At 42.1% G+C, this 20926-nt stretch overlaps 1 non-coding gene across 1 annotated transcript; it reads right to left on the reverse strand.

Moving 5' to 3' along the window:
* Positions 1-1567: 1567 nt before the first annotated feature.
* TRNAS-GGA (transfer RNA serine (anticodon GGA)) lies at positions 1568-1639 on the reverse strand. Its single transcript has one exon. It is a non-coding gene; the product is annotated as a tRNA-Ser (tRNA).
* Between the last annotated feature and the right edge of the window lie 19287 nt (positions 1640-20926).

The following is a 20926-nucleotide window of genomic DNA, read 5'->3' on the forward strand; positions in this document are numbered from 1 at the left end:
TGCATGTCTGAGGTTATTGATATTTCTCCCAGCAATCTTGATTCCAGCTTCTGCTTCTTCCAGCCCAGCGTTTCTCATGATGTACTTTGCATAGAAGTTAAATGAGCAGGGTGACAATATACAGCCTTGATGTACTCCTTTTCCTATTTGGAACCAGTCTGTTGTTCCATGTTCAGTTCTAACTGTTGCTTCCTGATCTGCATACAGATTTCTCAAGAGGCAGGTCAGGTGGTCTGGTATTCCCATCTCTCTCAGAATTTTCCTAGGATTTAGCAAATGATATAAAAATATATGTTTACACAAAATCCTGTGTGTAAATATTCTGGCAACTTTTTCATAGTCATTCAAACTTGGAAACAAGCTAAACATCCTGCAGCTGGAGAATGGATAAACTGGGCTATGTATGCAATGAACTCAATAATGAAAAGGAATGAACTACTGACACATATAACAACTCTATGAATCTGATATGCTAAGTGAAAGAAGGCCACAATTCCATTAAGATGACATTCTTAAAGAGACAAAACTATAGAGGTGGAAAACAGGTCAGTGGTTGCCAGAGGCAGGGGGTAGAAGGAGGGCTGGCTACAGAAACACAGGAGATGATTTTGGGGGTGGGCGGTAATTAAAATCACCTCAGGGTTGGGAACTCATGTATACCCGTGGTGGATTCATGTCAATGTATGGCAAAACCAATACAGTATTGTAAAGTAAAAAAATTTTTTTAAATAAATAAATAAAAAACCTAACAAAACAAAAATAAAATAAAATCACCTTGATTGAGGTGGTGATACGTATGTTTGTCAAAATTCACAAAAGAAAAATGTCATAGGACCAACGCTTTCTGATTTCAAAACTTACTACCGTTTATAATAGGACCAAAAGACATGAAATGTTACATATCTTTTAAAAGTTGAGTTTTACTGTATGTGAATTATATATCAATAAAAAAGAGTGAATTTTCCTATATGTAAACTATATCTCAATCTTCCCTGGTGGCTCAGCGGTAACCCACCTGCCAACGCAGAAGATGTGGGTTTGATCCCTGGGTTGGGAAGATCCCCTAGAGTAGGAAATGACAACCCACTCCAGTATTCTTGCCTGGGAAATCCCATAGACAGAGGAGCCTGGCAGACTACAGTCCATGGGAGCACAAAGAGTCAGACATAACTTATCAACTAAGCAACAGCAAACTTTGTCTCAATATTTTTTAAACGTGATGTCTATTTCTCATCTTATTGAGGGCAGGAGGAGAAGAGGGCGACAGACAATGAGATGGCATCAGTAGACATGAGTTTGAGCAAACTCCGGACAGGCTGAAGGACAGGGAAATGGTGCAAATCCATGGCGTCTCAAAGAGTCGGGCACAACTTAGCAACTGAACAACAACAAAGTATCTAGAAACATGTCTGGCCCATAATAGATGCTTGAAAAGTGAAAGTGAAGTCGCTCAGTCGTGTCCAACTCTTTGTGACCCCAGGGACTGTAGCCTACCAGGCTCCTCCCTCTATGGGATTCTCCAGGCAAGAGTACTGGAGTGGGTTGCCATTTCCTTCTCCAGGGTATCTTCCCGACCCAGGGATTGAACCCGGGTCTCCTGCATTCCAGGCAGACGCTTTAACCTCTGAGCCACCAGGGAAGCCCAATAGATGCTTAATAAGTATTTATTCAGTCATTGTCATTAAACTGGCTTTTTGTCTTTGCTGTGGCTGTTGTTTTTGTCTGCTCAGCAGCTTACACCCCACCCCACCCCTGGTTATAGTGCCACCTCCCAGGACTCAATAATCTGGCCTGCCATTATGAGCATGTGACAAAGATTTGGCCAATCAGAGTCTTTTCTTGGGCCTTTTTCCCCCAACTCAAACTAGTGATAAAAGGAGCTCTTTTCCTTTCTGGTCGTAGACAAGGTGCCAGATCAGCCTGAAGCCATACCTTCTTCCAGTAGAAAAGCTGGTCCAGAGCCTGAAACAGACATGAAAGGGAGAAGCAGAAACAAGACAGAACTGATGTGAGCCCTTGGACTCTGTTGTCCTGAGACCAAAGCCACTCCTGCCTTTTCCTAGGTTTGGTTACACGAATCAGCAAATATTACCTCTCTTTAAATAAAAAAAGTTTCTATCACCTACTACCAAAGATTTTGAAAACCAATAGTAACAGTAACAATGAAGCCAACATTGATTAACTGCCTACCCTCTGCCAGCCACATTTTACCCGCCTACCACATTCAGCCCTCCCCCCAAATCTATGAGTTAGGCACTCTTTTTATCCAAATTTTATAGAGGAGAAAACTGAGGAAGCTCAAATATCAAGTCATTCATCCAAGGTCTCACAGTAGTTGCAGAAGTATAGTGAGTATCCATATGGCATTGGTACCATTGATTTTTCTGTCGTTTAAATCACTTAAGAGGGAAACTCTAAAACCTAAAACAAGGAGATTGAACCAGTCATTCCTAAAGGAAATCAACCCTGAATATTCATTGGATAGACTGATGCTGAAGCTGAAGTTCCAAAACTTTGGTCACCTAATGCAAGAGCAGACTCATTGGAAAAGACCCTGATGCTGGGAAAGATTGAAGGCAGGAGGGGAAGAGGGTGACAGAGAATGAGATGGTTGGATGGCATCACCCAGTCAATGGACTTGAGTTTGAGCAAACTCCAGGAGATGAAGGACAGGGAAGCCTGGCATGCTGCAGTTCATGGAGTTGCAAAGAGTAGGACACAACTTAGCGACTGAACAACTGATTTACAGCCGTGGTCTTCAGTGTAGCTGCACATTAGAATCACCTGGAACACAAAACAATTCCATTGACCAGGCCACATCTCGAGACCAGCTAAATCAAAATCTCTGTGTTAAAATCCAAATGTCAATCAATTTTCAGAGCTCCTCACTGATTGCAACACATGGCCCAGGTTGAGACCCCTGTCTCGATTTACATTTGTCTTTCTCACCAAAGGCACCCCTTCATCCCCTGTCCTGCACTGCAACAAAAAGAGAAATATGCTTGATCCTTCGCAGAATTAATCGGAATCTATAAATTCAGATTTCCAGAAATTCTATAATTAAATTGGGATCTTAGTTGAAAATATTTTCAAGGGAGAAAAATAAGACTTCTGTGCAGGGACTTTTAGGAAAAAAAAAATGTAAAATCAACATATAGTTGATTTTTATAGTATTGTTTATTTGGGCCCCAAAGGGAGGTCATTAAGACAGTAGAACCCTAAACTTTACTAAGTTCCCAGTGATGCAGGGCTTTTGCCAATACAACCAGCCATCAAAACAGGAAAGATGAAGGAATAATATTATCTGAGCCTCGGTGACACCATAATTATTCCACATGTGGGTTTTAACTCCTGAGTCCTGATTCTTACATAATAGTAATAATAATAGCATGTGTCACCCAGACAGTGGGGCTTTCTGCCGTATGCTCATCCCATTTTCAGGGAATGTCTAAAAGGACAAAGCCTTTTCTTTGGGGGAGACTTGCAGACAGATAAAACTTGGGATCTGTCACTGTGTTTATCCATCAGTCTGTCAGTGGGCTGTAAGGAACTAATTCATCACTCCCTTATTCTTCCCTTCTCCTGCAAGGAGAGTTGCTACTGCTGTTCTCAATTTGGCCTTTTAGACAGAAATAAAGCTGTCCCTTTCTCAGTAATGAGTTTTATTATATTCTCTTGATGAGGCTGAGCTATGTGGGATTCTGGTCCCTGGGACAGAAAACATTAGTCTGTACCTGCTGGAAGGATTTGGATTCATCCTGCCAAGTAGTCATGACCTTACACTATCCTTCCAGCTTTAACTCCAGCCCCTGTAGAGGAGACAGCCCCATGCCCTGGTCATTTTCTGTAAAGATCATTTTTCTCACAATGTTAAATCTGTGTGCACTGGTGGATGGGATGCATAGTTAGAAGCCAATTGGCATGGGGGTTAAAAAGATGAGATCTGGACCTAGGCAAGCTTGGGTTCTGTACTAGTCCTCTCTAGCTGCCATAATAAAATACCACAACCCACATGACTTAAACAAGAGAAATTCATTTTTTTCCTCATAGTTCTGGAAGGCAAGAAGTCCAAGACCAAGGTACTGGAAAAATTCAGTTTCCCGTGAGACTTCTGTTCCTTGCTTACAGAGAGCTACCTTCTCTCTGTGTCCTCACATGGCAAAGAAAGAGAGATCTCCATTGTCTCTTTTCCTGCAAGGACACCAGTCCTATCAGACTAGGTACCCACCCTTAGGACCTCATTTGACCATCTAGTCAGAGCTGTGGGTTTTCCAGTAGTCATGTACAGATGAGACAGCTGGAAATAAAACAGGCTGAGCACCGAAGAACAGATGTCTTCAAACTGGTGCTGGAGAAGACTCTTGAGAGTCCCTTGGACAACAAGAAGGTCAAACCAGTCAATCCTAAAGGAAATAAGTCTTGAATATTCATCGAAGGATTGATGCTGAAACTGAAGCTCCAGTATTTGGGCCACCTGAAGTGAAGTGCCGACTCATTGGAAAAGACTCTCATACTGGGAAAGATTGAAGGCAGGAGGAGAAGGGGATGACAGAGGATGAGATGGTTGAATGGCCCCACTGACTCAATGGACATGAGTTTGAGCAAAGTCCAGGAGATGGTAAAGGACAGGGAAGTCTGACGTCCTGAAATCCATGGGGTTGCAAAGATTCAGACAGGACTGAGTGACTGAACAACAACAACCTTAATTACCTCTCTGGCTCCAAACACAGCTGAGTCACACTGAGCATTAGAGCATTAACACATGAATTGGGAAAGAGTTCGGTTCAGTTCAGTCACTCAGTCGTGTGCAACTCTTTGCGACCCCATGAATCGCAGCATGCTAGGCCTCCCTGTCCATCACCATCTCCCAGAGTTCACTCAGACTCACGTCCATCGAGTCAGTGATGCCATCCAGCCATCTCATCCTCTGTTGGCCCCTTCTCCTCCTGCCCCCAATCCCTCCCAGCATCAGAGTCTTTTCCAATGAAACAACTCTTCACATGAGGTGGCCAAAATATTGGCATTTCAGCTTTAGCATCATTCCTTCCAAAAGAAATCCCAGGGCTGATCTCCTTCAGAATGGACTGGTTGGATCTCCTTGCAGTCCAAGGGACTCTCAAGAGTCTTCTCCAACACCACAGTTCAAAAGCATCAATTCTTCAGAGCTCAGCCTTCTTCACAGTCCAACTTTCACATCAGTACATGGCCACTGGAAAAACTATAGTCTTGACTAGACGGACCTTTGTCGGCCGACTTAGTTGGCCAAGTAATGTCTCTGCTTTTGAATATGCTATCTAGGTTGGTCATAACTTTCCTTCCAAGGAGTAAGTGTCTTTTAATTTCATGGCTGCAATCACCATCTGCAGTGATTTTGGAACCCCAAAAAACAAAGTCTGACACTGTTTCCACTGTTTCCCCATCTATTTCCCATGAAGTGATGGGACCAGATGCCATGATCTTCATTTTCTGAATGTTGAGCTTTAAGCCAACTTTTTCACTCTCCTCTTTCACTTTTATCAAGAGAGTTTTTAGTTCCTCTTCACTTTCTGCCATAAGGGTGGTGTCATCTGCATATCTGAGGTTACTGATATTTCTCCTGGCAATCTTGATTCCAGCTTGTGTTTCTTCCAGTCCAGCATTTCTCATGATGTACTCTGCATAGAAGTTAAATAAACAGGGTGATAATATACAGCCTTGAAATACTCCTTTTCCTATTTGGAACCAGTCTGTTGTTCCATGTCCAATTCTAACTGTTGCTTCCTGACCTGCATACAGATTTCTCAGGAGGCAGGTCAGGTGCTCTGGTATTCCCATCTCTTTCAGAATTTTCCACAGCTTATTGTGATCCACACAGTCAAAGGCTTTGGCATAATCAATAAAGCAGAAATAGATGTTTTTCTGGAACTCTCTTGCTTTTTCCATGATCCAGTGGATGTTGGCAATTTGTTCTCTGGTTCCTTTGCCTTTTCTAAAACCAGCTTGAACATCAGGGAGTTCATGGTTCACGTATTGCTGAAGCCTGGCTTGGAGAATTTTGAGCATTACTTTACTAGCAACACAATTCTGTTTGTAACAGGTCCCATGCCAGCTCCACCTGACTGTGTGACTCTGGGAGAGTGAATCAGCCTCTCTGGGCATCATGTTCCTCATCCTGACAGTGGAGATAAGAGTACTAGTTTGTAAGGTGGCTTTGATGATTGGATGAGGTGATGCTTGTTAAAGGATTAGCACAGCACTTCCCACATAGTAAGCATTTTTTTTAATTACCATTTTTATTTAGTTTGGCAACTGAAGTTCAAGCAACAATGGACTTAGTGAAGCAATGAAGTGAATTTGGATATATTTTGAGGGCCCCGTGTTTCCTCACAGCCCCTGGTCCCATCACAGAACTCCCAAGGACTCAATCTTTCTTCTCCAGGCTGAAACCTAAGTCAGGATCTGCTCCATCTGTTCTCTGTGGTCAGAGCTCGTATTTTCACTGGGTATCAGAGTCTTTGGAGTCAGTGAAACCTGAGTTCAAATGCAAACTCTGCCACTCATTAGCTTTGTGGCATGACGCAAGGCTCAGGTTGCCATAACAAAATACCACAGACTGAGAGACATCTGTTTCTCATGGTTCTGGAGGTTGGGAAGTCCAAGATCAAGATAACAGCCCACTTAGTTCCTGGGGAGACTCTCTCCTAGTTTTCAGACAGCTGCCTTCTCTCTTGGAGAAGGAAATGGCAACCCACTCTGGTACTCTTGCCTAGAGAATTCCATGGACAGAGGAGCCTGGTGGGCTGCTGTCCGTGGGGTCTCACAGAGTCAGACACGACTGAAGCGACTTAGCAGCAGCAGCAGCCTTCTCTCTGTGTCCTCAGATGGTAAATAGAGAGAGAGAGCTCTGGCCTCTTCCTCCTCTTACTAATTCCATCAGGTGGGGCCCCACCCTCATGATCTCACTTAAACCAGATCACCTCCCAACGGCTCTACCTCCAAACACTATGGAGGTTGAGGCTTCAACATATGAACATGGGGACATGAACATTCAGTGCATGTCTCTGAGCCTGTCTTCATCAGAATTTCCTCCATTGCAAGTGACAGAAAACCGAGAGCAAAACTAGAATTAGGCACAGAAGTGATTTGGTTGCTTCACAAATAGATAAGTCCTGAGACATTCTGGCTTGAGGCATGTCAGGACTCAGATGATAACAACCAGGACCATCCTTTCAATTCTGTTACGTTGACCTTATCCTCCGGTAGACCAAGATGCCCCATCTCCTCTGTGCTCACATTCTACAACCAGAGCCACTCAAGCCGAGAAACATAACAGCAAGTTCCCTAAGCCTCCAACTAAAGTCCCACATCAGCTCCCACTGGTCTCATACATCCACTCCTGAACCAATCACAGGGGCCAGAGGGGTAGGACATTCAGATTGGCCAGTTCTCAGGAACAAGGAGCCAAGAGAAGGTCAGTTCTACTTGAGCTGAGGACTAAGAGCAAAAGAGGGGGTAAAGGCTGGATAAGAAGAGACAGCAGATGACCACTGCACAGCCCCAGTCTCCTAGTCTACACAATGGGAAGAATGTACCAAACTCTCAGGATTTCTGAGAACAGAATTAAATATGTGTTACTGTAATACTGCATAGCACTGACCTGCCTCTTGAGAAACCTGTATGTAGGTCAGGAAGCAGCAGTTAGAACTGGACATGGAACAACAGACTGGTTCCAAATAGGAAAAGGAGTACATCAAGGCTGTATATTGTCACCCCGCTTGTTTAACTTATATGCAGAGTACATCATGGGAAACGCTGGACTGGAAGAAACACAAGCTGGAATCAAGATTGCTGGGAGAAATATCAATAACCTCAGATATGCAGATGATACCACCCTTATGGCAGAAAGTGAAGAGGAACTAAAAAGCCTCTTGATGAAAGTGAAAGTGGAGAGTGAAAAAATTGGCTTAAAACTCAACATTCAGAAAATGAAGATCATGGCATCTGGTCCCATCACTTCATGGGAAATAGATGGGGAAACAGTGGAAACAGTATCATACTTTATTTTGGGAGGCTCCAAAATCACTGCAGATGATGACTGCAGCCATGAAATTAAAAGATGCTTACTCCTTGGAAGGAAAGTTATGACCAACCTAGATAGCATATTCAAAAGCAGAGACATTACTTTGCCGACTAAGGTCCGTCTAGTCAAGGCTATGGTTTTTCCTGTGGTCATGTATGGATGTGAGAGTTGGACTGTGAAGAAGGCTGAGCGCCGAAGAACTGATGCTTTTGAACTGTGGTGTTGGAGAAGACTCTTGAGAGTCCCTTGGACTGCAAGGAGATCCAACCAGTCCATTCTGAAGGAGATCAGCCCTGGGATTTCTTTGGAAGGAATGATGCTAAAGCTGAAACTCCAGTACTTTGGCCACCTCATGTGAAGAGCTGACTCATTGGAAAAGACTCTGATGCTGGGAGGGATTGGGGGCAGGAGGAGAAGGGGCCGACAGAGGATGAGATGGCTGGATGGCATCACCGACTCGATGGGCGTGAATCTGAGTGAACTCTGGGAGTTGGTGATGGACAGGGAGGCCTGGCGTGCTGCAGTTCATGGGGTTGCAAAGAGTCGGATACGACTGAGTGACTGAACTGAAATGAACAGCACAAGTGCTGCTAAATATTTACAGTACAGATACACACATGCACACGCGCACACACACACACACACATCTATATTCCCATATTCTAATTTCATAAGGCCCTGCCCTTGCTTTCGCCTTCTGTGGAAATCATACATCTCCTATAAACCACACTAGAAATGATCAGTAGAAAGCATTCTTCAGGCATACCGACCCTCCTGAAGCAAGATGTTAATTAATGACACCCTAGCAAAGATGAGTAACTCTTCCAAATAGACATCTCCAGATTCGTCCCAGAGGAAGAGACCAATGCCCCCTAAATGCTTTGGATGTGGAAGCCATCAAGGTCTCAGGAATTCCCCTCTGAAATGCAGATGGAATAGGAAGGGCTTTATCTTAAACACCAGCTAATAGGTCCTGAGCTGTCACTTGGCCCAGCAGCAGGGATTATCAGAAATGGGGCTTGATAGGGACTCTGGAGGGAGAAAGGAAATAAAGGCATATCAGGTGACAGCAGAGAGAGGAGAAGGTGCCTAATTTCTGCTTTCAGTTTTTCCTGGGGCACGGTTTGCACACACTTCTCTTTCAAATCTAGGCTGATGAACCATTTAAAAGAATAAGCAGCTACAGTTTAGAGAGCATTCCCTCTCTCCATGCTGGGCACTCAGGAGCAAGACTTTATTTAATCCCAGATCACACTGTGCCTTCCTGTGTGGCCTTGGGCATGTTACAGCAGCTGGATGAGGCCCCCTCTTTCTCAGCAAAACATCTAACGTTAAGGAGACAACATGAATTGTTTACCATACACCAAGCATTTTTAAACATGTATTAACTCATTTAAGCTTCATAATATCTGTGTGAAGTACAATTATTATTTCTATTTTATGAATGAGATTACTAAGATTCAGAAAGCTTAACTAACTTGCCCAAGGTCACACTGTTTCCACTTTTTCCCTATTTGCCACCAAGTGGACATCAAGGAGATAAAACCAGTCCATCCTAAAGGAAATCAACCCTGAATATTCATTGGAAGGACTGATGCTGAAGCTGAAGCTCCAATACTTTGGCCACCTGATGAGAAGAGCTGACTCACTGGAAAAGACCATGATGCTGGCAAAGATTGAGGGCATGAGGAGAAGGGGACAACAGAGGATGAGATGGTTGAATGGCATCATCAATGCAATGGCGATGAGTTTGAGCAAACTCTGGGAGATGGTGAAGGACAGGAAAGCTTGTCATGCTGCAGTCCATGGGGTCACAAAAAGTCAGACACGACTTAGGGAATGAACAACAAGAACAACAAGGTCACACAGACAGGAACCGACAGAGCCTAAATTTGAACCCAAGCAAAGTCCATGCTCTTGGCCCCTATGTTGCCTCCTAACTCTGAATTCAGCAAGCAGGAAGCCTTGAAACACATCAGCTATTATTGCTATTTCTCTGTATTAAGATGAAGATATTAATAGTGTACCCATGCTAAGTCACACAGTCGTGTCTGACTCTTTGCGACCTCACAGACTGTAGCCCACCAGGCTCCTCTGTCCATGGGATTCTCCAGGCAAGAATACTGGAGTGGGTTTCCATGCCCTCTTCCAGGGGATCTTCCCAACTCAGGGATCCAGGCTGCGTCTCCTGTATCTCCTGCATTGGCAGGTGGGTTTTTTACCACTAGCACCACCAGCGTATTTTTATCATCATTATCATTATTAGAAGATTCAACAAAGACATTTTCATTTTGGAAAATAAAAATAACAAAATGAACTATCTTGTATTATTTACGTCTGTATCACCTACAGGTATTTAAAAGCAACAATAGACACTTACCCAAATCCACTCAAAAAGGAATTAATATTTATTGAAAAGATATTTGGAAGACCACAGAAATGAAGGGAAAATATAAATACACAGATTTGAAATGGAGCAGGACCCCATGGTCTTCCCCCCCCCCCACAAACCATGTCCTCAGTCTGTCTTTTGTCTATGGAAAAAATTTAGCCAAAAATAAGTGAGAAAATGTAGAAACAAAGAACAACAGGACAAAACAATAATAATTTAGTCAGTAAGACAGATACTTGGGCTTCCCAGGTGGATTGGTGGTAAATAATCTGCCTGCCAATTCAGGAGACTCAGGTTCGATGCCTGGGTCAGGAAGATCCCCTGGAGTAGGAAGTGGCAACCACTCCAGTATTCTTGCCTGGAAAATCCCATGGACAGGGGAGCCTGATCAGCTACAGTCTGTGGGGTTGCAAAGACTCAGACACGACTAAGCAACTGAGCACATAGCTAAGACAGATACAGGTATAGAGATAGAGATGCTGATGGATGTGTTAACCAGATAAAGGACTCCTTTTACATTGTATATGTGAATCAAATCATCACAGTGTACGCTTTAAATATCTTACAATTTTACTTGTTAATTACATCTCAATAAAGCTGAAATTTTTTTTTAAAGAAGTGAGAGGGAGCAGAAACTCATCAACAACCTCAAAATTAAATAATTTTGTTTCTATTATCTCCCACCCCTGTGTGTCTTGACTCAAGACTCAGGTTCCCAGAAAAGAGAGCTTGGATGGACCAGTAAGGGTCACAGACCCAGCCCTCTAGCCAAGCAGCGGAAGGATGGGGGAGTTCCATGATTGACAGTCATTTCAGAGCCCTGCATCACACACAGAGGAGTTCCCCAAGGAAAGGGACATTGAGCAAACAGAAACAAAGACAGTGACGTCCAGAGCCACTCCCATAGCACCAGAGCTCCTTCTAAAAGTGACAGACCCTCGTCTAAGGGGAGGTCCTCATCTAATCTTTAAGATCTAGCATTAGAAGAGCTTCCAGACAGGCACAAAGGGCTATAATAAAAGTAGCGCAGATAATGTTACACCAGTTAAGAGTCTGACACATGTCAGACCCTCCTTGAGTTTCAAGGCCAGAGCTGGGTAGGACCTTCAAGATACTTAAGCAGCTTCCCAAGGTGCAACACCTGAAGAAAATGCTAACTGGATTTATGGGGCACGTTATTGATAAACCCAATGTCCATGTGTCATAATTTAATACTCTGAAGAATCTAATGGCACTAAAGGCTTTTTATTAACTAGAGAGACCCTGAACCTAATTTATATGTTGAGTGCAAATTGCTCCCAGTGGAGCAATGACAGGTCTACACTACGTCTTGTGTCTTTGCTTCTTGACTCCTTCGTTTGTGTGTGAAACAATTCTCTAGGCAGTGCGACCTTTGCAATGTCATCATTGCTTGTTACATCTGTGCTGACAGCTGGACGTAAAGTTATACCAGAGGTGGAAGCACACTCATAAAGTGAACACAGCCAGTGCTGGACATGGTTAAAATACTTCAGAAAGAGCTATCACTTCCCCCACCTTTCCCTACGAGTTGGCTTCAAGATATAACAAAGCCATTCATTTCTGTGTTTGGTAACAAAAACATAAAAGCTGGAACTCCTACCTTCAATGTTTCTCACAGACAAGTGGAAATTGAGCATGTTAGAAAATGTACTAAAATAGGAGTGAAAAGACCTAAGGTTCTTACCTATCTGGACCACTTATCTATTCAAACACAAGCATATCACTCACCCTCTTTGCTTCCCAGTTTTCATATATGAAACGAATCGCCAGTCCAGGTTCGATGCATGATACTGGATGCTTGGGGCTGGTGCACTGGGACAACCCAGAGGGATGGTACGGGGAGGGAGGTGGGAGGGGGGTTCAGGATGGGGAACACGTGTATACCTGTGGTGGATTCATATTGATGTATGGCAAGACCAATACAATATTGTAAAGTAATTTACCTCCAATTAAAATAAATAAATTAATATAAAAAATATAAATAAATAAATAAAAGATGCAGATAATAGTAAATCTACACCTGTACCAATGGCTATTAGGAAATTCAAACTACCTAAAGCACGTAGAATTGTGTATTTCACAGTAATCCATAAATTCAGTATGATTCTCACATTCATGATGATTACCATACATTTCTCGAACATCGATTATTCACAGGCTCATGCTGAAGACTTAAGATTTGAATTCACTATAGTGTTTTCAACTTCAAATAAAGAGATTCCCATTTGTTTTGCTCTGCCAAGGCCATATAACAAAATACTGCAGGCTAGGTGGCTTGAACAACCGAAATCTATTTTCTCACCATTCTGGAGCCTGGAAATTCAAGATCCGGGTTGGTTTGCAGTGAGACCACTCTGCTTGGCTTGTAGACGGCGTCTCCTTGCTGCGTCCTCCCATGGCCTTTTCTCTGTGCACAAGCAAGCTTGGTGTCTCTTCCTCATTACAAGGACAACAGGCCATTAGACCAGCCCCCTCACCACCACCACCTTATGATCTTTCAACTTTAATTGCCTCTTCCAAGGCCCCATCTCCAAAAACAGAGAGGGAAAACAATTCAGTGCATAGCACTCTTCAAACTGACTAAATCAATCGGGATATTACTTTTCATGACGTAAGAGGAAATGGACAAGAGACAGGACCGTCAAGGTTCGCTGATGCAGGAGGTCAACTCTGACATTAGGAACCCAGACCTTCTCTGACCACTGTATCCCTGTCCCATTCCACTACGTGAGCTCATCTGCAGCGTGGCTTCCCTCACTGACAGGGTTGCCTGCGGAAACTGGGCGCTGGGCTTCTTTAACTCAAGTAAGCTGGAGGAGGAAAATGGGCTTTACTTTCCCAGAAGCCCTCAGAAAGCCCCTCCTAGCATCTCATTGGCCCAGATTGGCATGGACCCGCCCATCCTCCAGTCAAACCCTGGGAAGAGAAATAGACTCACGGTGGTTGGATAAACCACCAAGTGTGGGGTCCACTACAGTGCTCGCTGTGTTTCTTGTATTTAAGGAGTATGTATTCTAAAGATGAAAAAACAAAGATACCTTTGAAAAGGGGATGCTGGGAGGGTAGGCTTTTCTTTTTTCTTTTTCCCCTTTTCCTCATGTATATATACTCTTTGTAGCCATCTGGTTCAGTTCAGTTCAGTTCAGTCACTCAGTCATGTATGACTCTTTGTAACCCCATGGACTGCAGGGCACCAGGCTTCCCTGTCCATCACCAACTCCCAGAGTTTGCTCAAACTCATGTCCATCGAGTCAGTGATGCCATCCAACCACCTCATCCTCTGTCATCCCCTTCTCCTCCTGCCTTCAATCTTTCCCAGCATCAGGGTCTTTTCCAATGAGTCAGCTCTTCGCATCAGGTGGCCAAAGGATTGGAGTTTCAGCTTCAGCATCAATCCTTCCAATGAATATTCAGGACTGATTTCCTTTAGAAGGGGCTGGTTTGATCTACTTGCAGTCCAAGCAACTCTCAAGAGTCTTCTCCAACACCACAGCTCAAAAGCATTAATTCTTTGGAGCTCAGCCTTCTTTATAGTCCAACTCTCACATCCATACATGACTTTACTAGAAATACCATAGCATTGACTAGACAGACTTTTGTTGGCAAAGTAATGTATCTGGTTTTTAACATGCTGTCTAGGGTGGTCATAACTTTTCTTCCAAGGAGCAAGCATCTTCTAATTTCATGGCTGCAGTCACCGTCTGCAGTGATTTAGAACCCAAAAAATTAAAGTCTGACACTGTTTCCATTGTTTCCCCATTTATTTGCCAAGAAGTGATGGGGCTGGATACATGGTCTTCATTTTCTGAATGTTGATTTTTCACTCTCCTTTTTCACTTTCATCAAGAGGCTCTTTAGTTCTTTTCTCTCTGCCATAAGAGTGGTGTCATCTGTGTATCTGAGGTTATTGATAATTCTCACAGCAATTTTGATTCCAGCTTGTGCTTCATCAAGGCATTTTGCATGATGTACTCTGCATATAAGTTAAATAAGCAGGGTGACAACATACAGCCTTGACATACTCCTTTCCCGATTTGGAACCAGTCTGTTGTTCCATGTCCAGTTCTAATTGTTGCTTCTTAACCTGCATACAGATTTCTCAGGAAGCAGGTCAGGTGGTCTGGTATTCCCATCTCTTGAAGAATTTTCCACAGTTTCTTGTGATCCACACAGTCAAAGGCTTTGGCATAGTCAATAAAGCAAAAGTAGATATTTTTCTGGAACTCTTTTGCCTTTTTTGATGATCCAATGGATGTTGGCAATTTGATTTCTGGTTCCTCTGGCTTTCCTAAATCCAGCTTGAATGTCTGGAAGCTCACAGTTCATGTACTGTTGAAGACTGGCTTGGAGAATTTCGAGAATTACTTGGACAGTGTGTGAGATGAGTGCAATTGTGCAGTGGTTTGAACATTCTTTGGCATTGCCTTTCTTTGGGATTAGAATAAAACTGACCTTTTCCAGTCCTGTGGCCACTGTTGAGTTTTCCAAATTTGCTGACACATTGAATGCAGCACTTTAACAGGATCATCTTTTGGGATTTGAAATAGCTCAACTAGAATTCCATCACCTCTACTAGCTTTGTTCATAGTAATGCTTCCTGAGGCCCACTTGATGTCACATTCCAGGATGTCTGGCTCTAGGTGAGTGATCACACCATCGTGGCTATCTGGATCATGAAGATCTTTTTCGTATAGTTCTTCTGTGTATTCTTGCCACCTCTTCTTAATATCTTCTGCTTCTGTTAGGTCCATACCATTTCTGTCCTTTATTGTCCCCATCTTTGCATAAAATATTCCCTTGGTATCTTTAATTTTCTTGAAGTGATCTTTAGTCTTTCCCATTCTATTGTTTTCTTCTATTTCTTTGCATTGATCATCGAGGAAGGCTTTCTTATCTCTCCTTGCTATTCTTTGAACTCTGCATTCAGATGGATATGTCTTTCCTTTTCTGCTTTGCCTTTAGCTTCTCTTTTTTTCTCAGCTATTTGTAAGGCCTTCTTGGGCAATTGTTTTGCCTTTTTGCATTTCTTTTTCTTGGGGATGGTTTTGATCACTGCCTCCTGTACAATGTCATGAACCTCCGTCCACAGCTCATCAGGCACTTTATCTATAAGATCTAATTCCTTGAATCTATTTTTCACTTTCACTGTATAATCGCCAGGGATTTTATTTAGGTCATACCTGAATGGTCTAGCAGTTTTCCCTACTTTCTTCAATTTAAGTCTGAATTTGGCAATAAGGAGTTCATGATCTGAGCCACAGTCAGCTCCTAGTCTTGTTTTTGCTGACTATATAGAGCTTCTCCATCTTTGGCTACAAAGAATATAATTAATCTGATTTTAGTATTGACCATCTGGTGATGTCCATGTGTAGAGTCTTCTCTTGTGTTCTTAGAAGAGGGTGTTTTCTGTGACCAGTATGTTCCCTTGGCAAAACTCTGTTAGCTTTTGCCGTGCTTCATCTTGTAGGTTAGAAAAGACAAAGTCTGGAAGTTGACTTCAGATGAAGAAAAGACATTTTTTGATGGGAAAATGGTACAGCTGTGACAAAGTTTTTATCACTTTCCTAGAGAAGAAAAAGAACCCTTTTCTGGGCTTTCATGTTCCAGTAGCTATGTCTGTAGTTTGCAATCTCATTTTATCCTCACACTCTACTGAGGATATTGGTAAGGTGCACATTATTCCCACTGTAGAAGAAACAGAGGCCCAGAGGGTCAAGAAGTGTGTGCAAGGTCACACAGCCCCAGTATGTCTGACTCCACATCCATGTTATTTCCATCACATCTTGATGATTTCCTAAAGACAGTTGGAGACCTTCCCTTCTCAACTCCCCCCCACCCCCCCCATTTTATAATAGCTACAGCAATAAATACAATTTGTTGAGCAATCACCATGTTCCAGGTAATGTACAGAATATTTGAAACATGATAGCAACCAAAAATATAATTTGCGAATATTAGTAAACAGAAACCTCGTTTTAAAATGGTGTCAGGGGACCTGAGGGGAGAGCTCTCACACCCTGCAACTCAACCTCAATCGGGACCCAATAGGAAGAGACAAACCTGACATCTCCAATACAAAAAGGTTTCCACTTTACTACCAGGCAGAGGGAAGGAAGACTTTCTCCTTGCCCAGTAACAGTCCAGCCAATGAGAGACTGTCACAATGCAGCTAATGAAAAGCCCCTTTATGGGGCTTCCCTGGTGGCTCAGTGATAAAGAATCTGCCTGCCAGTACAGGAGACAAGGATCCAGCCCCTGATGCGGGAAGATCCCACATGCCATCGGGGAAACGAAGCCTGTGCGCTACGGCTGCTGAAGCCCACCAGCCCTAGAGCCCATGCTCCGCAACAAGAGGAGCCCCACGATGAGAAGCCCGTGCGCTGCAACGAGAGAAAAACCTGTACAGCCACGAGATCCAGCACAGCCAAAAATAAATAAAATTACATTAAAAAAGAAAGAAAAGCCCCCATAACTCAAACTCCCAGTTTCTTTCAATAGACTCTGTTTCTGACAGCCCCTCCCAGCTACCCCTTCTACTGTATGAGAGAATGGTCTCTCCTTTGTTCTCAGGGCTTGCCTGTAATAGTCATACTTTGCATGCATTAAATTACAGTTTTTTGCTATTCTTCAATAAACCAATTTTCCTGATAAAACAGCTGGCTATTTTATTGTTTTAGGTCAACACGTGTATTTAATCCCTCCAGCCCCCCAAAATGAATGCACTTCATTTTGCATTCTAGGCCTTCATAGAAAAAAGTAAAATGCTTATAAAGACCACTAAAAAGAAACCTGAATGATGTAGGATGAATACCATGTTTGTGAATATGATATCAAATAATAATTTAATATTGTAAGGATATTAATTTTCCCCCAACACTAATCCTGGATTTAACGCTGTTCTAATGAAAATTCCAGCAGAAGTTTTTGAGGAATCTGAAAAGCTGATTCTAAAGTATATGTGGAAATTTAAAAGGCATGAATATCTAATGTAATTTTAGAAAATGAGAGTAAAGATTTATTTTACTAAATATTAAGGCATATTACTAAATCACAGTAATTTTTAAAGTGTGGTAGAGATTCCAGAAACATTCCTACATATGTAAGAGATTTGGTCTCATAGACCAATTAGGAAAGAATGAATGATTTGGTAGATTTTCATGGGAAAATTGGTTCACTGTATGAAAAAAATAAAATTGGAACTTCACATCTGAAAGTGAAAGACAAATTATAAAAGTTATCAAAGAAAATGGAGGAAATATCTTTGTGACTTTAGAAGTGGGAGGTTGCTAAGCAATTTCTAAAAAGGGTCATCCATAAGGGGAAAACATAAAGTGTTTGCCTACATCAAAATTAAGGTTTCTGCTCAGAAAAGGACATCACCCACAGATTTCACAGCTTGTAGACTGTGAAAAGATATTTAAAACTGGGCTGACACTGATATCTAGAGAAACTTTTATTCCAAAAAAAAAAAAAAAGGCAAGAAAATTTTAGGAAACTCAATAGAAAAATGGGCAATGTCTATGAAAAGAATATTAACAGAAGAGGAAACACTAATGGGTAATAAGTATATGAAGAGATACTCAACCTTGTTAGTAATCAGAGAGAAGCATATTAAACCAACAATGATATACCACTTTACACCCAATCAGATCAGCAAAAATTACAAAGTTGGAGAACATCAAGTGCCAGGGAGAAGTATAAACTAAGCAACTATTCCAAATAGCAATCTCTCAGTCCTCAATGCAATTAACCATTCATCTGCCCAACAATTCCCTGCCTGGGCAAGTGCCCCAGAGAAATGCCCACAAAACTATAAAGATGCAGGCATAAGGCTGTTCACTGCAGATTTCTTTGTGACAGCAAAGACTTTGATGTCCCTTATCTTCTTCTCTAGATGTATGCACTGTGGTCTGTGCATAAGTTGACTCCCAGGCAACACTCAGAATTTAATGAATTAGCTTTACATAGAACAAAGGAAGAGATGTCAAAAATATAGAGTTGAGTGGAGGAGAGTGAAGTTTAGAACCTCAAACCATTTATGTAAACTAACCAAAACATACAAAGACAACTCTATATATTTTATCAGTTATGTACATATATCTATTATACAGTAACATATAAATGGGGAACTAGGAAAGTAGGTATTCTGGATACCAGAATGAGTGCCTGTGGCTTGGGAGGGGAGTTTAAGGAGACTTGGAGGTCGAGGAGAACATGTAATAGAAGGAAATAAGAACTTGAGGGACTTGCTCTGAACCAGTAAATGTGAATAAATCTACTCCATGCCCCTGCAGCACCAGCGCTGCTCACCAAGGTGGTGGGGAAACTGCTTGGTGTGTATTACTTCATTTAATTAACCCTCACCAAAAATGCTAGGAGGTAAGTATCACTGTTTGTCCCATTTTTGTTTTGAAAAATAAGCCTCAGAAAAAAAAAAAAAAAGAAAGAAAGAAAGAAAAATAAGTCTCAATGAGATTAAGGAGTTTGCCCAAAGCCAGGGAGCAAGTAAATGGTAGGAAATGGGTCTGAAATAGGGCCACGAGCCTCCAGATCCCACACTCTTAGCATCACATTCTACCACCTGTGTTCAGAAACGCCTCTGCTAGAGTTCAACATAGTAGAACATAATAAAATGCAAGTGTGCTGGATTATTTCACTTACATCTGAATCTAAGACATTTCCTGACACAGGCTTATTTTTAGTGGACTAGCAACACCCGACCAAGCCAGACAACAACTTGAGCTCGACAACTTCACAGCTTCTAAGGAAAAAGCCTAAGGAAAAACTGGTTCTTGTGGCCCATCTTTTTGCATGATGCAGCAACTTGTACCATAGACCATCATTTCCCAAATAAGTTGCATAAGATTTTCAATACCACGTGTACAGTTATATAAGAGTCAAAACCTGCATGAACTCAATACAACATTTTGCTTCACTTTAACGGAAACTCCAAGAGCAAATTTACCTTGCAAAATTATAGGATAGCAGAAAAAGGAAATCTTGAAACTCCCTGAGAACCAAGTATTAACAGCCTTAGATGATATGTGTCACATTGTCTATGCTTGATGACTGTTGAGTAGTGGATAAAACGAGTGGCTAGATGGGTGGAAGATGGCTGGCTGGCTGGCTGGATGGATGGATGGATGGTTGGGTGGATGATGAATGGATGGAGGGTGAGTGAGTGAGTGAGTAAATTATATGCATCTTGACTCCATGGCTCGAAATTTTAACTAATGACAGAACCTAGATGCATTCTTGAGTACATCACAGTGATTACAGTATTTCACTCTCTTCTGAAATTTTAAAAAAAAAAAATGTCCTTGAAAATCTTGGTGCTATTTTAAGCTGGTATTTTCTCTTAACTTTCAGAAAACTCATTAATCTGCCAATGACTACTCCAAAAGTACAAGCAGCCTGGAGGATGACAGCAGTGTGACTTAGTTCAAAAACCATCCTAGGGACCCTGAAGACTTTGGAAATTGCTTCTTGTTTTTTCTTCCCTTGCATTTCTGCCTAGTCTTAGTGTAGGGGGAAAAGATGAAGAGGAAACTCATCATTAGCTTAACAGAACAGCAGAGCTTTCAAACAGGGAGAGCTGCATCAGACCCTGGGCTCAGGTCTTGTGTTCTTAAACGCCCTGGGAGATGTCTTTTCCTTGAGCTGTCCTTCAGAGCTGTTGGTTCCATCTAAAAAGAGCCCCAGCTTCTGCCGCTATATACCAAGCTCGTGCTTCCCTCCACACTCTGAGCTTGAGCACTTTTCTTTACAGTGCTCCTTACACAGCTAAAGTCACCAGAATTCCAGGTCAGATGTGTCCAGGTTGTAGATTAGGGTTTAAGAGACAAAAGACTTAGAAGTAAAAAATTACAATTCAGATTCCTGAAACAATCACTTCCATTTCTATAAAAGATTTCCCCACCGGAGTCATTTTTCGCTTGAGCTTTATCCAGCACCATTAAACAATGTTTTGCCTGCTCACAAGTTATAAGAGGTTCAAGCACAGATTCAGCAACACAGATGCAGCTTTCTTCTACAAAAACGGCTATGCTGTTGTTTTTTTTTCATGTTAACTCAGCTGAATAGAGCCTTCATTTACCTATGTTGACAAGGACAAAAAGACTGTAGACTCCTCTCTTTAACATATATATCTTTTTCAATTCTCAATTGAAGGAGGAAATTTCAGAATTATAGGATTATATTTTATGAATGCTTGTTCCTGGCTTCAGAAAATTTCCTTAACCACCCTCAGCTTAAATTTGCCCCTTTGTAAATGGAAATAAAATAGTTTTCTTACATGTTGTAAAGATTCAAGAAACAGTTTTTGAGAACCTACTCCACGAAAGGCTCTGGAATGGGTACTGGAGATGAAAGAAAACACAGAGTGATGAGGTCAGGAAGTTCACAGGTGAGAGGGATGCACAGACTCATACTAATAATACAAGTGTCAGTGTAGG

This window comes from Ovis aries, chromosome 24 (assembly GCF_016772045.2).
Source record: "Ovis aries strain OAR_USU_Benz2616 breed Rambouillet chromosome 24, ARS-UI_Ramb_v3.0, whole genome shotgun sequence".
Classification (NCBI taxonomy): Eukaryota; Metazoa; Chordata; class Mammalia; order Artiodactyla; family Bovidae; genus Ovis; species Ovis aries.